The following is a 24,340-nucleotide window of genomic DNA, read 5'->3' as shown; positions in this document are numbered from 1 at the left end:
TATATTCATTCCCACAGACACACTCACACACACACACACACACACGCACACACACACACGCACACACACACACATGTACGTATATATATATGTGTGTGTGTGTGTGTTTAATTGTCTCCTTAGCCTAGAATTTATATGTACAAGATGGAATTTCCTTATAGAAGACAAATACAAAAAGAATTACAAAAATATGGTGCGTGGAAGAGGGGCATTGGTACGGAGGAGAAGCTAGAGGAGATGCACACCCATCCTTCTTAACAGACCCCTATTATTTCGTCTAAGTAGCACTGTTTTCGTTTTTTGACAAGCTTCTCCTCTAGGCCGAATTCTTGCTCAGCTTGTGTGTAGTGGGCTATGCATCAATTTAGATGTGTGCGTGCGTGCGTGTGTAATACGTGTGCATATGTATGCATACACACACACACATATAGATATATGTAAATTCATGTTAGGGACTATGTGTGGAGTGTATGTGTATTGTTTAACATTCCATCTGTTATTAGAGGGTGTTCCCTCCCACCGCCTCTCTGCTGTCTTTTAAAACATTCCATTCCATTCTACTCACTCACCCACCCTGATTCCCCATTCTAGTCGTTAACCTTTCACTACCCCTCTCTGCCACAACTCCTGCACCTCCTTCCTTCAATCTCTTATGGTAATATAATGTTCACGGTCAAAGCACCACCATACCCAACCACCTACACAAATCGCAACCACACACACATTCGTATATACACTTATATACATGAGGTCCGCAGTCAAATGACAAACAAATAAAAGAATATAATATATATATATATATATATATATATATATATATATATATATATATATATATATATATATATATATATATATATATATATATATATATATATATATATATATATATATATATATATATATATATATATATATATATATATATATATATATATATATATATATATATATATATATATATATATATATTTATTTATTTATAGGCGCAGGAGTGGCTGTGTGGTAAGTAGCTTGCTTACTAACCACATGGCTCCGGGTTCAGTCCCACTGCGTGGCACCTTGGGCAAGTGTCTTCTACTATAGCCTCGAGTCGACGAAAGCCTTGTGAGTGGATTTGGTAGACGGAAACTGAAAGAAGCCCGTCATATATATGTATATATGTATGTGTGTGTATATGTCTGTGTGTCTGTATTTGTCCCCCCCCCCCGCCAACTTCGCTTGACAACCGTTGCTGGTGTGTTTACGTCCCCGTAACTTAGCGGTTCGGCAAAAAGAGACCGATAGAATAAGCACTAGGCTTAAAAAGAATAAGTCCTGGGGTCGATTTGCTCGACTAAAGGTGGTGCCCCAGCATGGCCGCAGTCAAATGACTGAAATAAGTAAAAGTGTAAAAGAGAATATATATATATATTGATAGAAAGGACAACAAAAATTATATATATATATATATATGCTTTTTTTTTCTCCGTGTTTTTCTCCTTGTTTTCTCCGTATTCTTTCTGTTGAAGAGCATAGCTCGAAACGTTAAAGACTTTCTGTATTCCCGAGCGTTAAACTAATACATCCTTTTGTTGTTACACCACCTGTCCTCGTCTGTTGTTGTTTTTCGTAAATTCTCCCATATATATATATATATATATATATATTAATAGAAAGGACAACAGAAATTATATATATATATATATATATATATATATATATATAATAAAATATAGGATAAATTCTTTATAAGAATTTATCAAGTAGTCAGCGTGAAAAAACCTCATAATGAAAAAAATTCATAATTTTTTTCACAAATATATAATTTATATATAAAGGGCATTAACTGTGCAGTAATGCCTCACGCTTCGAGGGACTAAATAAGTCAAAAACTTCCAAAAAATAATATGTTGCTTATTTTTTGGTAGTTTTTGACTTATTTAGTCCCTCGAAGCGTGAGGCATTACTACACAGTTAATGCCCTTTATATATAAATTATATATATATATATATATATATATATATATATATATGAATTAATGCTTGTTAAAATACATTAAAATACATTTCGTTTTCAAAATTTAATAGAAACTAATGACGGTATTTAATTTTCCTCTGAAGGCCTGCTTTTAAACTAATGACCATTCTAGTCCAAGCATTGCTGTTAACCCGAAGCTACGGAATTGCAAGAGGCATTTCGTTCAGCATTGTGTGCATTCTCGTTCAATAGCTGCCTTCAGTTGCAGAGTTCGTACCGTAAACTTTTATCTTCTAAGTATCCTCATAAAATAATCAAGAGGTGTGAGGTTCGATGAACGCGGAGGGTATTCTCCTGAACCATTTCGTTCAATCCATCAGTTTGGCAAAATTTCATTAAGGTAGTATGGGTGTACCCCAATCTTGCTGGAAATAAACTCCACTTCTTCAAAATTTTCTTGAATGCTTCGGTCCGGATCATCTTCATCGAAAGCATGAACTATTCTTGGAATGTAACTTTTCAAATGACAACACTTCAAAATGCGATGGAAGCTTGATTTCAAAATTCGGATCTATTTCAAAACGGGGGCACCAGTTTTCATTTATGTTTTATGTAGTGTTTTTGGTACCGAAAGACTTTCAAACTTCGTATACTTATCTATTTTGTGTTATAGAACAGAAAAACATTTTTGTATTCGAATTTATTTCATGTAAAAAATTGTCGTATTTCGATAATTTCTACTAATCAGTGACGTCTATTCAGTTGAAAACAGTTAGCGCTGTAACGGTGTATATCGTATTAATCCCCTAACTCTAACTAGACTGTTAACCCTAACCCTAACCCTAACCCTAACCCTAACCCTAAAACTAACCCTAACTCTAGAATCCGAACTCTAAAATTGTTACACACATAGATACGCACAGCGTAATTTATTATATAAACAATATATGCGTATAAATTACGATTAAACCGGATGAAATATGTCACAGGGAATAACATTTTTATGACCGCCCAGCAGTAACTCTATTCAGCTGAATAGACGTCAGTGATTGGTTGAAATTACATAAATACGACAACTTTAACATGGAATAACTTGCGATGTACGTTTTTTTGTTAAGAAGACTAAGAGTAAAAGATGTTTTATATGACACATTCTACCAGTGTCCCAAGTTTCAAAGTGTTTCGTTAGTGTTTCGTTAAGAAAATACTGGTGCCCCCGTTTTGAAATAGATCCCAAAATTCCTGTCTCACGGATTTATTTGAACTCGTGTCTAATACCCTTCATTGCTTTGTGGGGGTGGTTGATGTATGCAGTCTTCCGGAATGTTTCCTGTGGATATTCTTACCAGTTTCATCCATTTCATATATATATGACGGTTTTATTTCAGTTTCCGTCTACCAAACACACTCAGAAGACTTGGGTCGGCCCGAGGCTATAATAGAACACACATTCCCATCAAGGGTCCACGCAGTGGGACTAAACCCAGAACCACGTGGCTGCAAAGTAAACTTCTCACCACACAGTCACGCGCGCCTGTGACTACAGTTTTAATAAGAAATCGGGAGAGGAAGAAAAAAAGAGGATGACAGGTGCCGGAATATTGCACCATCTTTGACCTCCAGAGTATTTGTATAAAGAATCTGATCTACATCTAGTTTCTACTCTCTTCCTTTTTCTTCTCGAACTTTCAGTGACTTATTCAAACTCTGAAACCGTTCACTGGAAAATTCAGACACTTCTTTCACAGATTTTTATTTTTTAACTTTATGCATTATTATTATCATTATTATTATTATTATTATTATTATTATTATTATTATTATTATTATTATTATTATTATTATTTCCGTTCTTTTATCCCGTTGAAAGGTGACAAACTGTAAAGAAACGTGAAGGTGGTTTCCAATATTATTATTGTACCCAGTGTGTGGAGTTTTTTTTATAAAGAAACCGCTCTCTATATTTTCACGCATAACCACTACCACTACCACTATCCTCACCCCACATCTTACCATCCTCCATTTTTGTCTCTCTATCCCCCTTTCTTCAATGGAGTACGTATGAATGAAATATTGGAAGATGTCTCCCCCTCTCTTTCTCTCTCACTATCCCCCAACTCTTTTCCTTCCCCTCCCTCTCCTTCCTTCATAATATCCGGCCACAAGAAAAGTTCTTTTCTTCTTTTTTTTTTTCCCCTTTATCAAGAAAAGACTTTTTCCTATTATTCTACTGATTATAAAAACGCGTCCTCCGTTTAACCCTATTTTAGGATATACAACCAGTTCATTCTGACACACATACACACACGCACAATATGCATGTATTTATGCATATATTACATATACACACACATGGTTAACATCTGAATAAGTCTTTATGTATATGTATCTCTCTTCTTTTCTCCCTTTCTCTCTCTCTCTCCGTCTCTCTCTCTCTCTCTCTCTCTCCCTCTCTCTCCCTCTCTCTTTCTAACACGCACACGCATACATAAATATGTATTTCTGATCATATATGGGTGTAGGGCGAGGTGCGTGCATACCCGTGTGTGTGAACACGTATGTGTCTGTGTATTTGTGCGTGCGTGCGCGTGCGTGTGTGTGTGTGTGTGTGTGTGTGTGTGTATGTGTGTGTGTGTGTATGTGTATACGTGTATATACGGGGACGATTTTAAACCAATTAGACATATTTGTTCAAATTGGACCCCCGCACCAAGAGAGGAGCCCACGCACACGCTCGAGTGGAGGACGCTATGAGGAATTTCTACTATATCATTGTGGCTAATGGGGGAGTCCTCAATGCGTTTTGGCTGGGACTACTTAAAACTAGAATCTTCAGGTTTTGTACTGTGGAGGACCCTACTGACAAGTATCTAATTGGGTCTCGCACCTCTTAGCGCCGGCGCTGTGTATATACTTGTGCCTACGTGTGTGTGTGTGTGTGTGTGTGTGTGTGTGTGTGTGTGGTGTTCCTTGTTACAAATTCTATTGTGAGATCATAGGTCACATTTTTATCCATCCCTAGTTAACTGTAGCATTCCTCATCAGATATCAGGAATTTTGCCAATATAGGTCGTACTTTTCCCTCGTCCTATCTTGGCCAAACATTATCCCTACATGATTCAGGAATGTTGTTACCAGCTCTAGACTCTTCTTCATACCATTTACATTTTTGGTATTTTGGAATAACTTTTAGGATGTTCACAAGACAGCAATTTATTATCAGGCTGGTGTTTGTCTCCCTTTGAGACAAACACGTATCTTTCAGCAAAAGGCAAGAATTTTACTGAAAGGGAAAAACAATATCACAGAGAGAGAGAGAGAGAGGAGGGGGGAGAAAGAAAGCAGAAAGAAAAAAGAGAGAAGGAAAGAGAGAGAGAGACTGCCACCTTAAAAATAACCTTTGCGATAAGTGCACGCTATTAGTTACAATAGAATGATTTTTAGTGTATAGCTTCAGGATGTTGGCCCAAGAAAACATTAGGTTGAGTATGGCCCTGATTGTGGCATGTGCAATCAGTAGGAAACAGAATTAAATGTTTTCTTGTGACCAATTCAGACTGCGACTAAGTTTGTCTCATAACCAGCACACATTTGACATCGCACTTTTGTAAAGAATTAGAAGTTGTTTTGCACGACCCCAAACTTCGTTCTAGCCGGCTACGTGATCAGCTGTGATTAAAATGTCCTAAAACAATTGAAGCAGGTAGCATATTTTGATACGAATTTAAATGTAATTCTCGAAGCACTTCCTTCTTTTTGGTTTTATACACACACACACACACATGCTATACAAATGCGAGTGTATGTGGTTATGTATGTTTGTTTAGCCCCAAAAGGCTTGGAAATTCGAAAAGAATTAATGTTTTGAAATCCTAAAACAGTGTCGTTCGTAAGTAATAATAATAATAATTCTATAAAAATGTAATTTCCTCCGAAAAATAACTCATCTTTTAGATCGACAACTCTTCCACTCTCTTTCACCAACATTCTATCTCTCTTTATTATTTACGATACTCTTTGACACTTCCTCGGAATTTCCAGGAAGTAATTCTTCCCCTTCTTTGGAACTTTCCAGGAAGTAATCCGCCTCCATCCTCGGAATTTTCCAGGAGGTAATTCCTCCCCCTCCTCGGAATTTTTCCAGGAAGTAATTCCTCCACCCTCCTCGGAACTTTCCAGGAAGTAATTCATCCCCTTCCTTGGAACTTTCCAGGAAGTAATTCGTGTTTTATCTCTCGATCAATGGCCGGACAAGTGAAAATATTTAATATGCGATTTGGGGAAAGGGGATCTTTTGAAGTGGGCGTCAAATGAAAAGAGACATGGACAGTTTTATGACTGAACTTCTTTTGAAGTTGGCGTGAGACGGAAGAATTGATGTGCGTGCGTATGTCTGTGTGTGTGTATATTTGATGGGGTGTGCGAGACAGAGAGAGTAATGTTGATGGTGTGTGTGTATGTTAGAGAGAGAGAGAGAAAGAAAGAAAGAGAGAGAGAGAGATAACTGAATTTTTTTATTCAGTTTTTGTAGTGAGTGTGAGTGACTGACAGAGAAAAACCGAGAAGAGAGAGAGAGAGTAATTATGTATGTGTGTATGTATGTATGTATGTATGTACGAATGGCTTCAGTGACACACACTCACATACACGCAAGCACGCAGGTTGTTTTAATCGATTTTCTCGGTAACTATGGGGGCTGGGAAAAATACAATGCGCGTTCCAATCTATGCACCCGTCTCCATATATGTGCCATTTTTCACGCGAATCCACCCAGCCTTTTGTCCGTGAACCTCGCGACAAGGATATGTGTGTGTGTGTGTGCATGTGTGTGTGTGTGCTTGTACTCTCACCATCGCTTGATAACCGATGTTGTTGTTTACGTCCCCGTAACTCAGCCGTTTGGGAAAATACACTGATAGAATAAGTACTAGGCTTACAAAGATTTCTTCGACTACGACTAAAAGCCGTGCTGCAGCATGGCCGCAGTGACATGACCGAAAGAAGTAAAACGATAAAAGACTATGCCATTTTAACCCCGAGCAACGCCGGGTATCTCTGCTAGAGTGCGTATGTGTATATATATTTATATGAATTTATTTGTGTGCGTGTGTGCGCGTGCGAGTGCGCGTATATGTGTGTGTTTGTGTGTGTGCGTATATATGTCTATGCACCAAAATAGACAGGCTGCCTTAGGTGGGGAAGGTGGGATTAAAAAACGCTAAATATGCTGGGGGGTGGTCGAATAACCGACATATTATTTAGAAAAGAAACTGAAGGTCATAGAACGATAGTCAGGGGATAAGAATAAGAAGTAGACGTATGGTGGCGGTGGCAGTGGGCATGGCGGTGATGGCGGTTATAAGGGTTGTAGGATAATGGTGGTGGTGGCGATGGTGGTGGTGGTGGTGGCGGTGGTGGTTAGCGAGGGGAGTGTATTTTACTGTTACTGTTATTATAGCTGACAGCACTGCTACAATTTCATACAGAATACAAATACGTACATTTACTCACATACACACACACACACACACATACACATACACACACGCGCGCACATACACAAACACACAAACACACCCACATGCATACATGTATGCATGCATGTGTGTATATCTATTTATCTCTCTCTCACTATATATATATATATATATCTAACCACAGCCTGAACCTATGAGTGTGTGTGTGTGTGTGTGTGTGTGTGTGTATGAGTGTGTGCTTATGAGTGTGTGTGTATGTGCATGTATGTGATTGAGCGTGTGTGTGTGTAAAAAAGATGACTGGCGGACAGACAGACGGATTAATAGATAGGTACTTTGAAATATTACAAAATCATAGCCACCCTTTCGACCTACCTAGAATATTGAGTTCTATACTAGATATTTTCACCATGTATATATAACTACACGAGTATATATTTTACAGTACATGTGTGTGTATCTTTATCGATCTATTTCTCTCTTTCTTTCTCTCTCTCTCTCTCTCTCTCTCTCTCTCTCTCTCTCTCTCTCTCTATCTATCTATCTCTCTCTCTATTTCTCTCTCTCTCTCTCTCTCTCTCTCTCTCTCTCTCTCTCTCTCTCTCTCTCTAGGCGTAGGAGTGGCTGTGTGATGCGAAAATTCGTGTTAAGGTTGAGGCACCTTTGGCTTTACCTGGATGGAGAGCAGGTGTGGTCACCGCGCGTCCGGTTCTACCTTCTGCAATTAACGTCCTTAACGGACGTTGGTAATTGGATCAAGCAGAGACCTAGGCTGGGGGACTGGCAATTGGAGTGCCGATAGGCACTCCAGCTACTCTCTCGGGAGGGCAATGCCGGCAACAGGAATACCACCGCGGATTTTCATGGCGGGTTAGTGGGATTTAGGTCCGAAGATGCCTTGGGGGAGACCCTGGGCTACGATGAAAATCAATTGACCAACCTGTTCAGGAGAACTTTCGGGCCGGGGTATCTGGACAATTACCAGAAATCCCTGGCTTGGCAGTGCTTCCGTGCGGCGTTACCTGTTCGTGATAAACAGTCAAGGCACGTATGTGCCGTATCGACCACATGTCCGAGGTGCGGGCAGGACAGGGAAACCGTTTTGCACGTATTCGTGGAATATCCGAAATTAACGAGACTGATAGTTTTCGCAGAACAACTGTTGTCATCGATGGGAAGAGTACAGCTATCAGCTGAATCTATCATCGAGATTGTGCCACCTCCTTCCCTCAACAGGGAAAGGAAGGCTTGCTTTTCCTGCGTAGTAGCCATACTGAAAGAAACAGTATGGAAGACGCGTGTAAGAGGCATAGTGACGGATACCTTTGTATCTGGCCAGGGGTTAGTTAACTTTTTTTATTACCACCTCAGTAGTAAGATCATGCTGGAGAAGAGGTATCTGTCACGAAACAGATTGATGAGAAGATGGAAGCCTGTGGCGAGGAAGCTGGGAGTGTTTGGCACCAGGTAAGTGGACGTCAAAAACAAGGGAAAGAAAAAGCAAGGCGTCTACCCTGGTGGTCGGATGCCTATCCTTCAGGAAAGCCATTACAAATTGCATCTGTAATGGGCAATGCTTTAATTGAAATTTGTAAATATAATCAAATTATTATTGTATATTTAAAATTGTAAATATTTAATCGATACAGGTACTTCACCCCTTTTATGCTTGTCTGTCCTTGTTCGTCCCCTCTTTGTAATGCCTTTATGACAAATATTTATGAAATAAAGTAGCTTGCTTACCAGCCACATGGTTCCGGGTTCAGTCCAACTGCGTAGCATCTTGAGCAAGTGTCTTCTACTATAGCCTTGGGCCAACCAAAGCCTTGTGAGTGGTTTTGGTAGAGAGAAACCTTTCTTCAAATTTGCTAGAAGACAACACTTCTTTCGCTACAGCCACCAGACAAATAAAAATTGCCTGCCCCTCCCGGCCAAAGAAGGGGTGTGGGACAATCTTCACTATGGATTCAGCTGATAGCCGGATCTGTCCCACGTGCGCCAGCAGGTGTTCGACATAAACCCACAGGTTAGCAAAGTTCGGGCACTGGACGAGTGCGTGCAGAATACTACTACTACTACTACTAATAATAATAATAATAATAATAATAATAATAATACTAATAATAATAATAATAATAATTAATTCGTTTTATTGGCCACAAGGGCTAATATCAATTAAAAACATATAAGGACAAAGACAGGACGAAGGTTACAAAAGGTTTTGTCCGAAAAGGTAGGAAAGTTCGTCTAAACAAAGGAAGAAAACGGAGAAAGATATAATAAATAAATAGATAAATAAATAAGTAGAACTCCCAAAGGGGGAGGCGCTTCGAAAAAGGAAAGGTTACACGTGGAAAACCCCATAAAACCACGGGAGCCTGATCAGAAAAAATAAGAAAGGGGTATAGAGCCCTTTCTCCTTTTACAATACCTTTTTTTTTTTTTTTTTTTACAAGTGTATTCTCAGAATTGGTCCGTTTATACTGGCCATTCTTCCAACAGTCACCCATCTTTCAACGAATTTGCTATGAGACAGCACTTCCCTCTCTACTCTCATCTTCCTTTTCAAGTGGAACTTGAAAAAGTTGATGAGGCCTTGGCCAAAGAGGAAAGTGTCTGTCTTTAGCCCTTTCAAACGGGTCCACCATATCACCTCTTTCGCTACAGCCACTAGGCATAGGAAAATTGCCTTGACCTCCTGGTTAAAGGAGGTCGGCGGGTCAATTCTCACGATGGATCCAGCTGATAGCCGGATCCGTCCTACACGTGACAGTAGCTGTTCGATATAGACCCACAGGTCAGCAATGCTCGGGCACTGGACGAGTGCGTGCAGAACGGTTTCGTCGTCCTGAGCGTACCTCGGGCAGGCCCGGTTGACGGCACTTCCATGTCGGTAGAGTTTATCTCGAACAGGTAGCGCACCTCGGTAGCACTGCCAGGCGAGAGACCTTTGGAAATTATCCATGGGCCCCGGCCCGAAAGTTCTCCTGAACAGACTGCTTAGTTGATTATCCTCGACGCCTATAATAATAATAATAATAAATACCCCGGATGCAGTACCAGGCAGTAGCTCTCATGGTTTCTGATCTTAACTAATTGGAAGTGTTATCATGTACATTGTTTTGTCTTGGTATAAAAGATGGGCTACAGCAAATATTCTGATCAATATCACAGATTTGCTTGTCAGTTGTTTGACCTTAACCAGTTGAGCATGTCCCTTGGTGGCTGACGATATGTACATCTCTGTTCATGAGCAGAAGTAGTGGTGGAGCATCATAGCCATGTGTTGAGTGGAATTCTTTGGGGTTTGAATAATTCACTTTTGGAAACATGGGTGTTTTGCTCAACATCCTTAAACAAACCTTATTCAGGGACCTTTTGAGCGGGATGGGCTACTATCTTGATATGAGATCACCATGTCACTCACATATGGTTGTGATGCATGTGCCTGGTGTACCCTTACCAGACGGGCAGTCATGGTGGATATAACGGGCTTCGTATATTTTACCCCAGTGTCACTTTGATGGCATGCACTGCTCTCTCACTCAATAATAATAATAATAATAATAATAATAATAATAATAATAATAATAATAATAATGATGATGATACTGATGCTGATGCTGCTGCTGCTGATGATGATGATGATGGCAATGGTTTCAAATTTTGGCACAAGTCCAGCAGGAGGGAATTAGTCGATTATATCGACTCGCCAGATTTTGAACTCAGAAAGGAAACCCGAAACAGAAAAACTGAAAAAGTTTCAAATCAATTTGAGAAATATAATATTTTACGGTCTTATGAGCATCGTGAAGTAGTCTTTAATTTATGACATATCTTAGGGCCTCCATTTACCAAACTTCCCGTACCTCTCTTCCTCACACTCCCTTCTTAACCGTTTGTTAAACAAAGGAGTTACTTTACTTTTGGGGAGGTCTGTCTGTGTGTATATATGTGTATATGCGTGTGTATATCTATCTAGCTATTAATCTATCTTTCTACCTATACATACATACATACATACATACATACATACATACATACATGCCTACGTACATATACAGATACATATATATATATATTAAGAGTTGCACACACATTCGGCATAACCCTCAATCAGCCTTTGTTCCAATAACTACTCCATCCACTAAACCCTATTTCCACTGTAAAAGGCACACCCGATCCCAGGTCGAAAGTTTACAGCATCCCTCCTCCCACCACCGAAAGTCCCCTATTTCTCAGCCACCCCACACCCCTTCACCATTGACCTAGTTCCCTATTTTAAACAAGAAACTTTCTACCGCCTTCTTAATCCCGGCGGCAGCTGTCGTCCGTACTGACCTACACAGTGTGACCTGATTCTGGGGCATTTTGCGTGGGAAGTTGGTATGTCGAGAGAGGGGGGTAGGAAGGGGGTGGCGGTGAAACAGCCAGCCTCCTACTGTCCCTCACCAGCAGCACCACACCTTCATATCCCCCACGTCTTACATTGGCTTAAAAATATGAATAGGATCGCTGCTGCTGTTACTCCTCCCCCTCCTCCTCCTCCTCCTCCTCCTACTGCTGCTGCTACTACTACTACTACTACTACTACTACTATTTCAGCTTCAACTGTTGCTACTACATGTCTAGGAAGGAGCGGGTACTTTATTTTATCCACCTTAGAAGATAAAAAGGTAAAATTGAGGTCAGATTTCAGAAATTATTTATAAAATTTGATGCAAAATCTATGAGAAAGAAGCACTGACGGTTTGTCGTTTCTTATTTTATCGACCAAAGAGGGATGAAAGAGAAGTCTACTCAACGTAGACGCAACTTTACCGTTTCTGCCACCCTCTAATAGGATAGCATTGGATATTGAGAAGACTGCAATCCCTGAATCACACTCACCACTTGGCAGACACCCATTCACAATTCCTATATCTGTAAGGTACCCATTGACACCCCGCCTCAATATCAGCTGCGTTCCTACGCCATCCTCCCCTTACTACCATTCCTCAGTCTAGCGGCCTTTGTAACCAATATTATTCTAGACACACAACTAACATTCACTTTCCTCTTTGTTCCTAACTCCACATTGCGGAGACAGACACGCACGCACACGAACACACACGCACGCACACAAACACACACACACTCACACACACATTATGCTTAGCATCTAAGAAACAGCCTCTTCCCCCACAATTTTTTTCTTTTCTTTTACTCCGCTCGTTTAAACGAACCCAAGATCATTTTTTTCTTGCTCCACGTCTTTCCTACCCACAACAGCACCCTCAACCCCCACCCCTTTTTAATTCCTTCTTCCTACACATCCTGCAGAAGTTCAGTCTGAATGCAAGTAACCATGTCAACTTCAACAAGCTTTCCTAAATTCTGTGATTAAAAAGCTATGGGTACTTTCCTTGCCTAATTAAAGAAAAATGTTTAGTCTTGAGAAGTGATAAGTTCCAACTCCGTTCAAGATTCTAAGAATTATTTCAAATTCTGAACATTTAACATTTCGAACCGGAACTGCATAGCTCTGGAAATAATTCCAATGCAATGCTCAGATCCATAAATCTATCAAAATCTACCATATATATATATATATATATATATATATATATATATATATATATATATATATATATATATATATAAACAATATATGAGTATATGCATATATATGTACAAGTATGTATATACGTTCATCCACATGTACATATAGATACATAACTGGGAACATGACGTGGCAAAAGAACAAGGACAAAAATGGTAAACAAGGTGCAACAAACAAGCAGGCCACATAGAAACATCCCCTTCATCAGCTGCCACCATTAAAACTCCGGCGTTTCGAAGAATTAAGGCAGTACGCATCGTTTGTGTCTGTGTTTGTCTCCAGCACCATCGCTTGACAACCGATGTTGGTGTGTTTACGTCCCCGTACATTAGCGGTTCAGCTAATAGAATAAGTACTAGGCTTACAAAGAAAAAGTCCTGGGGTCGATTTGTTCGACTAAAGGCTGAAACAAAAAAAAGAGGAATATATATAAATACTTTTCTACTCTAGGAACAAGGCCCGAAATTTTGGGGGAGGGGGCAGTCGATTAGATCTTCCTCATGACGCAACCGATACTTAATTTATTGACCCAGAGAGGATGAAAAGGAAAGACGACATGGGTGGAATTTAAACTCAGAACGTAAAGACAGACGAAATACCGATAAACATTTCGCCCGGCATACTAACGTTTCTGCTAGCTCACCGCTTTTAAATGCATCTACCTGTGTGTGTGTGTGTGTGTGTGTGTGTGTGTGTGTGTGTGTGTGTGTGTGTGTGTGTGTGTGTGTGTGTGTGTGTGCAATGCATACATACGCGGATGCACATGTTTATGTCTCTCTCTTTCTCTCTCTCTCTCACTCTCTCTTTCTCTCTCTCTCTCTCACTCTCTCTCTCTTTCTCTTTCTTTCTCTCTCTCTCTCTCTCTCTCTCTATATATATATATATATATATATATGTATATAAAACACACACAGATACATGCAAGCACACAAACGCGCACGCACATACACATACACACACATGTACACACACACACACACACACACACTCAAGTTCATATATATGTGTGTGTGTGTGTATGTGTGTGTATATGAACTGGTCAATGTAATGACTCAGCAATGAGTGTGTAATGGCAACCAGTGTTATGTGTCACGTCTCTAACACAAAACACTTTCATTGATTTCTAAAGCAGTCACAGAGTCGAACCATTATACAACAATAGTATTCCTATAGCTAAGGGTTTCAGTCGATTCCAGCTTCCCTTAATCGATAGGTCTGTTGTCAGATGGCTGATTCACACCACTCTCTTGTAATATGTTCTTCATATTTAGCCATTACTGGAAAAAACATTAAACAATTGCAAGATAGATTTTATCCTTCAAAAAAATTTAACGTACGTTATATTCTTTTCTACTCTAGGTACAAGGCCTAGAATTTGGGGTGGGGGAGTCACCCTAGTACGCAACTGGTACTTAATTTATCGAACCCGAAAGGATGAAAGGCAAAGTCAACCTCGGCAGAATTTGAACTCAGTTCGTAAAGACAGACGAAATACCACTAAGCATTTCACCCGGCATGCTAACGTTTCTGCCAGCTCGCCGCCTGTGCTTTATATTGCAAAGAGTGTGATACAAGTGAACCCCAAGAACTAATCTTAATGACGTGAAGAGGATTATAATAAATCTTTTGAGAGGCGATCAAATCAGTCCTCGTTTGGTGGTTAGACATATTCACGAATATGTGTTCAATATTTGTGATTATTGAACAGAACAAGTGGGCCCTCAACGTCTTGCTCTCATCAGAAATTGAACACAGCACTGCAAGCTAACGGCCACATGTCACTTCTACAGTTGGCAGTTGTTTCTAACCCTCTATATTCAACACGATGGACTAGGTAATCTGAATGTAAAATGTTTTAACAGCTGCTGTGTAGTTGACTTGAGACGAACCAGTAAATTCTCAACTCCTTATTTGCAACATAATCGACTCAACATTCTCTTTCTATTCTCATTCTCATTCTCCTTATCCTCGTCTCTCTTTCTACAATCTTAAGCTGCATAAATATTGATTTCAAATTTTGGCACAAGGCCAGGAATATCAGGATAAAGGGTTAGTCGATAACATCGACCCCAGTGTTCAACAGCTACTTATTTTATCGACTGCGAAAAGATGAAAGGCAAAGTCAACCTCGGCGGAATTTGAACCCAGAACCTATGCATGTATATATGTATACATGTATATGTATATGCAAGCATCAATTCGGATATGTAGTTGGACAAATTAAACGCAGCGATCCACAAGATGTGTCCAGAACTTGCTCATCGTAAGGGCACTGTCATTCATCACAACAATTCCAGACAGCTCGCTTCTTTGCAGCCGCGGCAGACATTATTGAGACTCAGGTGGGATGTTCCACCCCACCCCCGTTCCATTTTCACCCCACCTTACGCCTTCAAATTCCGACCTGTTTCATTGAATGGAAAGACTTTCAGTTCTGAAGACGACGTAAAAACCCACATCGAAGTGTTTATCGCCAGTAAAGATGGGAAATTCTTTGAACAAGAAATAATAGATCTGTCAGCAAGAGGGCAGAAGATATTGAAACTCAACGGCAGTTCTTAATAACCAGTTGATCTAGCAAGCGGGGCCTCATATCAATGAGGGGGGCCGGTGCGCATTGATGCCGTCGAGAGGTAGGCCCCGAGACGGCGCGCATTCTCTGCTGATGACCCCTTTACACTTGCTGGCTTCCGGTATGCGGAGTTCTCGACTGGTAGCCATTGCATGTGCGAGTTGTTTGCAAGACATTTAATTGAATAAATAGCTTTATGTTCAAAACTTGTGTCTCATTTCTCCTTAAAAGAAAGAACTTTTTGTCCAACCCAGTGATTCAATCAATCAATCAATCAAACAATCAATCAATATATATATACCACATACATATATACATGTATATATATATATATATATATATATATATATATATATATGGATGTCTATATGTATGTATGTATGTATTATGTATGCGTGTATGTATGGGGATATTATATACCTTTCTTGATCGCTTCTGGTTTACCAGCCTTATACGGACGTTTAAATTGATTAAATAAATAATGAATGCCGTTTTATTCAGTAAAGTTATTGTGTGTGTGTGTGTGTGTGCGTGTGAATGTTTGTGCGTGAGTGTGAGTGTGTTTGAGTGTGTGTGTGTGAGAGAGAGAGAGAGAGAGAGAGAGCATGCACATGCACTCTCTCTCTCTCTCTCTCTCTCTCTCTCTCTCTCTCTCTCTCTCTCTCTCTCTCTCTCTCTCTCTTATGCTTAGGCGCACACACACACACACAAACATAAGCATAATTTATGTAACAGGGAAATGAAAGACGATGTGCATAACATTATAAGTCTTCCTATAGTTGATTAGCTGGCTTTTCCAGTTAAAATGTTGCTGTTGCTGCCACAAAACCACCACCACCACCACTACCACCACCACTACTACTACTACTACTACTACTACTACCACCACCACCACATTTGTAATCCAAGAATTGTGTAAGAGTCGGTTATGGGTTGGAACTTCACATCTCACAGTTCCCCTCAAACAGTTCAGTCTTCTAAGATTTCCCTTTCATTCAACTTCCAACAAATATTTCAACACATCTACAGTAACGTCTCTCACTGATTAACCCACCAAACAGTTATCTGCGTGGGATTAATTTGTAGAATCAAATCTCTTGTAGTGTTTGGCGGTTTTGGAATAAAGGATTAGCTAGTAGGAATTTACTGCGAATTCTAAGAACTCGGTCAAGATTTAGGATTGGTTCTGCTGAATGACAACAGAGTTAAGAGCTTGAATATTTTCATAGCTCTAATAAAGGCTTACCATTAATCAATTACACGAAATCTCTTCGAGATTTATTCTAAAAATAGACTCAATTCAAGAACACACCCATTGTAACACAAGACGTAGGCTAATGGGATTTTTTTTCCTCCCAGAAGTTTTTACACTTAAACATTAACATGGAAAATTTTTAATCTGTATTAAAGTTATATTTAAGTCCCAGCTCGTTGATACAACAATGAGGACAGCATGGTGATATTAATTCTCTTCATTTTAAGTCGGTGAGTTAGCAGAGCCGTTGGTGTGTCGAACAAAGTACTTTCTTGGAATTTCTTGCGATTCTTTACATTGTAAATTCAAATTTAACTGGGATCAGGTTTGTCTTTCATTCTTTTGGAACCGATAATATAAGACGCACTAAATTCAAAGAGCCAGCATTGCCACATCCTGAGAATTATGTTATGGGTATGCGTGTTCTGTGGAATGCTCAGCCACTTGTATGCTAATTTCACATGCAAGCAGGCTGTTCCGCTGATCGAATCAACTGACGCTGATGCAGTGCCAGTCGTAACCGCCGTAGCCGACGGAGTGCAAATGCCGGTGAGTGTAAACTCGCTAACAACATTTCCACTGCGTAGCAACTCGAGTAAGTGTCTTGTGCTTATAGCCTCAAGTCGAGCAAAGCTTCATGTGGATTTGGTAGACGGAAACTGAAAGAAGCCCGTCGTATATATATATATATATATATATATATATATATTTCTTGTCAACTAGAGAATAGTACTGAAACATATGTGGGTTCTTTAAATTCTTTTAGCTTTGCAATTTATAATCTATTTATTTGTATTGTTATATTTTTAAAAGGAAATTTTCAATATTTTATAACATATAAATAAATTATTTATGCATTCATTTTTTTCTCCATTTTCTTTCCTTCAATATTAATAAAATATATAATTACAATAAACTCTAACATGTACCAGTGACTTTCGCATTATAAGATAGGGATTAGCCAGTGGAATATCTTGGATTATATAATCCCTAATGAGGCTATAACCTCCTCGAATTGACTCTCTCTCTATATATATATATATATGTATGTATTTATGTATGTAAACGTGTGATTATGCTTGCGTGTGCGTATGCTTGTGTGTGTGAGTGTGTGCTTGTGTGTGTGTGTGTGTGTGTGTGTGTGTGTGTGTGTGTGTGCGTGTGTGTTTGTTCTCCACTACCTTTTGACAGCCGGTGTGGATTTGTTCGACTAAGCTATTCAAAGCAATGCCCCAGCATGGCCGCAGCCCAAAGATTGAAACAAGAGAAACATAAATAAAAAGATATATATGTATGCATGCATGTATGTATGTATGTATGTAATATATGTAATGTGTGGGTATAAGCATACACGCAGACTCACGCGTTCATATGTGTGTATATGTGTGTGTGTGTGTGTGTGTGTGTGTATACATATATATACCTATATAAACAAATACATCTACTATCAATCTCTATCTCTCACCCCCTCTCTCTCTCTCTATCTCTCTCTCTGTATATACATACATACATACATACATACATACATATATATATATATATATATATATATATATATATATATATATATATATATATATATATATATATATATACATACATACATACATACATACATACATACATACATATACATACATACATACATATAACCAACATGGTAGTAATAATGTATTACAGAAAAAACGTTCAATGACAAAACTAGTCTTGGATAAATTGGCAACACATCGGAAATTTTGGATGTCGCCTCCCCTTCCTCTCCCTCATCCTCCTCCATTTACTCTCCCTCCTGCTCCCCCACCCCTCTGCTTTCTCCTCTGCCTCCTCCTCCTCCTCCTCGTTCAGTAGCACGGCATGGTTACGTCAGGCTGTTCTGTAGGTCGTTTCTGTCCACATTAGCAGTGGCATCATCTCCAAAGAACTGTGCTAGAGTTTACCCAGTACATCGACCTAGCTTACATTGCATGACACAAACTAAAATCAATATAGTTGCCGATTGCTACGCAAAAATCGCATCTGTCTTGCTGAAAATATTGGATTAGTCACGAATATCTAGAATGAGGAAAGACAGACAAATATTTCTTTTCAAACACAAGCGAAATTTAATTTAAGAAATAAAACAATAAATTGATACACATTTCCATTATCTAGAATCCCATTTGTATATTCATGATTCATATAGATTTTTATTACCCTTGTGGCAAATATAATAAATTATTATTGAGGTTATTATTAATACAGTTGTTATTTATTGTAAGGGGAATAAGTGCCACCACCTACATTTTAATAATAATAATAATGAAATAATAATAATAATAATGATAGTTTCAAATTTTGTCAGCAATTTTGGGGAGAGGATGAATTTATTACGTCGAACCAGTGTTCAACTGGTATTTATTTTATTGACCCAGAAAGGATGAAAGGCAAAACCGACCTCAGCGGAATTTGAACTCAAAACCTAGCGACGGGAGAAATACCGCCAAGCATTTGCCCGACGTGCTAATGATTCTGCCAACTCGCCTTAATAATAATAATAATAATCCTGTTTACTTAAGGCACAAGGCCTGAAATTTTGGGAGGTTTGGGTCGGAGGAAAAGCCGATCACATCGACCCCAGTATTCAACTGGTTCTTTATTTATCGAATTCGAAAGGACGGAAGGCAAAGGTGATCTCGGCGGAATTTGAAATCAGGACGTGGGGTCGGACGAAATACCGCTAAACATTTTGCCCGGCGTGCTAACGATTTTACCAGCTCACCACAAGGCCAGCAATTTTGGGGATGGGGCCTAATCGATTAAAATGACCCCCAGTGCTCAACTGCTAATTATTTTACCGACCCCAAAAGGATGAAAGGTAAAGTTATTCGGTAATACATATATTAAAATTGGAACGATGCAGAGAAGTTTAGCAAGGATGACACGCAAATTCGCGAAGCGTTGCATATTTGTCTAAGGCGGTGAGCTGGCAGAATTGTTAGCACCCTGGGCAAAATGCTTAGCGGCGTTTCGTCCGTCCTTACTTTACGAGTTCAAACTCCGCTGAGGTCGACTTTGCCGTTCATCCTTTCGGGGTCGTAAAATTAAGTACCAGTTGAACACTGGGGTCGATGTAATCGACTCATCCCTCCCCTAGAATAGCTGCCCTTGTGACAAAATTTGAAACCGTTATTATTATTACTAGTGAGTTCAAATTCCGCCGAGGTCGACTTTGCCTTTCATCCTTTCGGGGTCCATAAATTAAGTATCAGTTGAGTACTTGAGTCGTTGTAATCGACTTACTCCACCTCCGGAATTGCTAGCCTTGCATTAAAATTAGAAATCATTACTATTATTGTTGTTGTTGTTACTGCAGTTTAGTTACATTACGATGTAGTTGTTGTTTAACCTTAAATTTTCTCTAAATAAACAGATCTGTGACCAAAGTCACTAAGCCGCCCCCATTCCCTATATTTCCAGACGTCGTATTTAATTCTGCTATCCGATGTCTCCTTCCATTTTAAAAAACTGAAGTAAGTGATATGGTAGCTGCTATTTCTAGCACACCAAAACTAATTTTAATTATTGTAGTTGTTAATTTTATAACTATATACAGGTGCGCGTGCTGTAGACATGCACCACCACCCAACACACACACACACACACATGCAAACCGCACACACATACATGCAAACCGCACACACACATGCAAACCGCACACACATACGCCTTACACGCCCACATTCCCGAATATAATCAATGCAGGTTTTTTTCATTGAAACACTTTTGATCTCTCTCTCTTTCTCTCTCTCTCTCTCTCTCTCTCTCTCTCTCTCTCTCACTCACTCACTCACACACTCACTATCTGTCTGTCTGTTTATCTATCTATCTATCTATCTATCTATCTATCTCTTTCTATTTTTTCTCGCTTACTTTCTTTCTCTTTGTATTTATTCTGTCTCTCTCACTCTTTTCACCCCCGTTCCTCGAATTTCATTCCCAATCTCTCTACACACGAAAAGAGGAAGAAAGAAAGTGAAAGAAAGACAGAGAAAGACAGAGACAGACAGGCAGGCAGACAAGCAGACAGACAGACAGGCAAACACACAGAGAGCAGGCAAGGGAGAGAGGGGGGGAGCGCAGGAGATAGAGAGCAGGAAAGAGAGAGAGAGAGAGAGAGAGAGAGAGTACAGTGAATATAATGATTAAGAGGAATAACTGAATCTTGTCACAGCCAAATTCTTGCTGGATCATCAGCACCACATTACATCATATTGGGCCACAGTGCACTTCACAGCATCTCACTGCACCATACTGCATCACAATGGATGACACTACAACCCAGTATCATACTAACTGTCTGTAAGACTCAAGCACAGATGGGGATGTGATGTGATAAAGTTCCAGGGAGGAAAAGTAGAATGTCAGAGCACTGAGATTTAGGGAAGCAGAAAGGGTTTTAATATACATTGAGGAAAAAAAAACTGTTCATAGATTTTAATAGTGGTTTCAAATTCTGGCACAAGGCCAGCGATTTCGGGGGAGTGGGTAAGTCGATTACATCGACTGTAGTGCGAAACTGGTACTTATTTCATCAACCCCGAAATAATGAAAGGTAAAGTCGACCGCAGTGGAATTTGAACTCAGAACGTGAAGACAAACGAAATATCGCTAAGCATTTTGCCCAGATTCTTATTTCTTTATTGCCCACAAGGGGCTAAACATAGAGGGGACAAACAAGGACAGACAGAGGGATTAAGTCGATTACATCGACTCCAGTGCGTAACTGGTATTTAATTTATCTACCCTGAAAGGATGAAAGGCAAAGTCGACCTCAGTGGAATCTGAACTCAGAACGTAACAGCAGACGAAATACCGCTAAGCATTTCGCCCGGCGTGCTAACGATTCTGCCAGCTCGCTGCCTTAGCCCGCAGATTTTAATAATGAGTTTAACTCCGAGTTTCTGAATTTCAGATTTTAATGAATTTAGTTTTAAAATTACTATGTAACAATACCTGTAGATTGTGAATTATTTGCATTTCGCCTTATCATAATCAAACCACATTAGGAATTTTGAAAGACAGAAAGGAAACTACTTACATTTCAGGGATAGATTTAGCTAAGTTTTAAGATCTGGTAAAGTCTTATAAACAATACTTTGCACAAAATCTTTGCACCATCCGTCGTCCGACACCAAACCTAAATGCTTATAAAAATATATGGTAAAAACGAAAAAAATTTCGACTTGCCGACATTTGCACATAATCTGTCTCGAGAATTTCAAAAGAAGGTTTTTCTCTTCTCATAACAGATCATCTACATTAGTGGTTCCCAAAGTGGGCGGTATTTCCCCCTGGGGTAGAAAGTTCCAAGAGAGCGTTGAAGAAAAGCGGAGTGATAACAGGATAGCGATTCATGTCAAAAGTGGGGCGATAGTGGGGGTAGCGATTCACGTAAAATCAACAAAATAATGGGTTGATTAGGTTAAGGTTTATTTGTGAAATACAGTTGCTTTGAATTTGTCACAGAAAAAGGTCCATGTTTGTGATGTATGTATGTATGTATGTATGTATGTATGTATGTATGTATGTATGTATGTATGTGTGTATGTATGTATGCATGTGCGCCTAGGAGAATCTAGGCGATATTTCATCGTCAATAATATTTGTTTCTTTAAGCGACATTTCTCTCTGAAATTAGTTTTATTATAAGATCTTTACTCGACGGTCATCTATCTGTAATTATAATATATATTTTATGATAAATATCAACGAATCTGCGAAAATTCTGTGTTTGGATCCTATTGCTGGAACTAATATCTTTTAATTCTCTTCAGTATTTTGTTTCCAACCGCCATATAAGTTGTCATGATGGATAAAACACCGTTTTTTATTTTTTATTTTCTTTGTTTAATGCCAAAATATGAAGAAGACATTACGAATGAGAGGTGTGACTCGACATGACTGACCAATCAATAACGTATTTAGCAGGAATGAAATAGTTGTTCATCTAGCAATGACTAATGATATCCACAGTAACCTACAGAAACAAAGGATCAACATCGATTGAATGAGTCACCCAACTTAATGGATTTTGTTGAACGACAGAGAAAGGTCAAGCTATACAAGTAGCCGACATGACAAAAGAGGGTATATCTCGATACGTAACGATCGATATATACGTTGGTCATTGGATATATTATGTATATTTAATGCCTGGTCGAACTAACTGAGTGAACAGGAAACATTCTAGTGACTGCAGGCTTTTTCTTAGTCATGTCTGTCCATTGAATTACTGCACCATTGTCAAAGTACATCAGAAGTGCACAGGATGTCAGCGTTTCGAAACCTGGCAGTCACTAAATTTAATTTTGATTAAATGTCTTTGTAGTCCCTACATAGCAGACATTAGATTATGTTTTCTTAATTAACACGATTTTATTCATTACGAGGAAAATTCGAAGCCAAAGTGAGATCCCTGTGGAAGAATTAAAAGGATATGTCAGTGCAAGAAATATGGCTTGTAGTAATCCAAACAAGCAATCTTCTGTCGTTCGACAGTATTTATCATGAATACTTATTGTTATACTAACCATCATGAGTAGATTATAATTACTAGTAATAGAAATTCTCCATAAATAGACTACAGGATTAAGTAAAACTACAAGGTTAAGTGTGTTTAAGTGCGTGCGTGTGTGTACACGCGTGTGTACGTATGGGTACGCACTTATTTCTCTCTTTCTCTTTCATTCTCTGCAGAGAGAGAGAGAGAGAGAGAGAGAGAGAGAAGGGGAAGTCAGAAAGGGGCAGTAAGATATATATTTATATATATATATATATATATATATATATATATATATATATATATAAGTAAATAGATAGATACATACATACATTCATATATACACGCATACGCGCGTGCGTAGGTACGTGTGTGTGTGTGTATAAGTCGCCCATTTGGCATGTGTCAATTCTTTTCTTTCTTTTCTTTCTTTTCTTTTGTTTTCGCCATTTATGTTCCTGTCTAGAAGAAATCGGCTTTGGAAAGGGGCGTGATCTACCAGGCCTAAACTGCTCAAAATTCGCCATATCTCGTTTACGATAGCACCCCTTCGGCTCCATGGCACAGTGGAAGGCGCACCTATACATACATACATACATACATACATACATACATGCATACATACATACGTATGTACGTACGTGTGTGTGTGTGTGTGTGTGTGTGTGTGTGTGTGTGTGTGTGCATGTGTGTGTGTGTGTGTGCGTGTGTGTGGGTGTCTCTGTGTTTGTGTATACATACATATATACATATACCAGTTGCATTCAGAAGGTTTGAGATGTCTTTTAGAAGATGCAGTTATAACTCTCCTAAATTATTGTATTTTTTGTGTATCATTACTATATATCTAACAAGCTGACCTGCCACCTTTATTATTTCAGGCTGAAGGAGATGGCTGCACCAACAACGCTTTGAACATACCTTACTGAACACCGT

The 24,340-nt window shown here is 39.1% G+C and overlaps 1 pseudogene; it reads left to right on the top strand.

The window, feature by feature from the left end:
• The first annotated feature begins 19,725 nt into the window (after nt 1-19,725).
• LOC128249230 (U6 spliceosomal RNA) lies at nt 19,726-19,815 on the top strand (annotated as a pseudogene).
• The last annotated feature ends 4,525 nt before the right edge of the window (nt 19,816-24,340 follow it).

The sequence above is a fragment of the Octopus bimaculoides genome, chromosome 12, assembly GCF_046866305.1.
Source record: "Octopus bimaculoides isolate indiv1 chromosome 12, ASM4686630v1, whole genome shotgun sequence".
Classification (NCBI taxonomy): Eukaryota; Metazoa; Mollusca; class Cephalopoda; order Octopoda; family Octopodidae; genus Octopus; species Octopus bimaculoides.
Note: the sequence above shows the minus strand (reverse complement) of the source record. Positions and strands in the feature narration are given on the sequence as shown.